This window comes from Gekko japonicus, unplaced genomic scaffold (genome assembly GCF_001447785.1).
Source record: "Gekko japonicus isolate JY-2015 unplaced genomic scaffold, Gekko_japonicus_V1.1 scaffold2129, whole genome shotgun sequence".
NCBI lineage: Eukaryota > Metazoa > Chordata > Lepidosauria > Squamata > Gekkonidae > Gekko > Gekko japonicus.
The window spans coordinates 320,981-322,775 of NW_015176516.1; positions in this window are offsets into that span (position 1 = coordinate 320,981).

The following is a 1,795-nucleotide window of genomic DNA, read 5'->3' on the forward strand; positions in this document are numbered from 1 at the left end:
TCCCGATTTTGATCGTGCTAGATAACAAAACCGTTTCGCTTACCTGAACTGAGATATATTTTAAGTTAAATCAAGCTGATAAGCGTAGCGCAACTATAGAATCCCAGAAATCCGGTTCCGGAGAAAAAGCGAGTTGATTGAAGGTTTTAAAATCGAAAAATAGACTATTGTTGTACATTCCTGCGGTGAGAGTCGAGATAAGTGCGCAACTTAAGGGAGAAACTGACGATTTGTACCGCGAGAATTGAGGGTCGGGAGGCCGGAAGAACTGTTCCGATCAACGAGACACACAACGGAGCTCCTAGAAGGGCAAACTGTGACAGGAAGTCGATCGGAAAGGTAAGAAGACGGACCGGATGTGAGCATGTGCCCAATGTCCGGCTGAAGAAATGAAACTGACCTACTCTACCCTCTAAAACCAACGATATGTTGCGCCCGACATTTTGTGGAGGACCAAAATAGAAAATTGATTTTTGAAGAGAAACGGAGAAGTTCTGAGTGGCGAAAATAGACGGAATCTGCCTGTGGGTGTCTAAGAACTCGAATAAGATTATTCAGCTGTAATTGTGTTGAGACCAACGGAGCGGCCAAAACGGAGACCAGAGGCAGCAGACAGAGAGCTGGTTCAGACCCTGCAATAGTTCCAGTTCTCAGGCAAAGAACAGGCTCCACACCGTCTTCAAGGATGGCAACAAAAGCAGCCATGGAAGCAATGGAAAAAAGAATGATGGATGCAATACAAGCAATGGGGGTGCAGCAAAAACAACTGGAAGAGAAGATAGTAAAAGAACTGGAAACACAGATGGAAAAACAGACACAGGTCCACTTGAAGCAGATGGAAGAAGCGCAGGAAAAAAACATAAAGGCAATAAAAGATTTGGTCACAACAGAATTAACTTCAATCAAGCAGGAGATGGATGGAGTCAAGAAAGAGATACAAGACACGGCAACCAAAGCTACAGAGATGGATGAGAAACTACAAGATATGGAAAAGAAGCATGATTCTTTGACACAACAGTTTAAAAGATCAGAGACTATGATGGAGTTCAGAAGAATGCAAACACACTTGAGACTGAGAGGCATAGCGGAGAAAGAAAATGAGAATATAAGAGAAGAGATAATAAAAGCAATGACGCTATACCTAGGTGAAACTGAGGGGTCAATGGATACAGAATTTGATTTAATCTACAGAGTGAACTCCAGAATCGCAGAGAAGAAAAATTTACCAAGAGACGTGATTGTGCAATTTGTGACACGGACAACAACAGAAGATATTTTCAAGAAGCAATTCACCGTTCCTTTTGAAGTGGAAGGGAAGAAAGTAATGGTGATGAGAGAACTCCCGAGAACAATCTTACAAGACAGGAAAAGATATAAACCGTTGGCTGACAAACTGAAGTCAATGAACATCAGATATAGATGGGAAATCCCACAAGGTTTATCCTTCAACTACAAAGGAGGGAGAATCATGATCAGGTCGGTGGATGACTATTATAGATTTAAGTCGGACAATTTAGACGACTTTGGAGACTTATAAAATAAGCCGCATAATGGAATACAAATTGTTGTCATGGAACGTAAATGGACTGAACTCACCAAACAAGAGAAAAAGAATCAACCATTGGATACAAAAACAGAAATGCAACGTGATTTGCTTGCAAGAAACTCATATCAGAAAACAAGATGTAAAATATGTACTAAATAAAATACATGGAGAGGAGTTTTATTCTTCAGCCTTAAACAAAAAGAAGGGAGTTGTGACATACGTAAAGAGTGAATTACAGCCGAAAGAAAT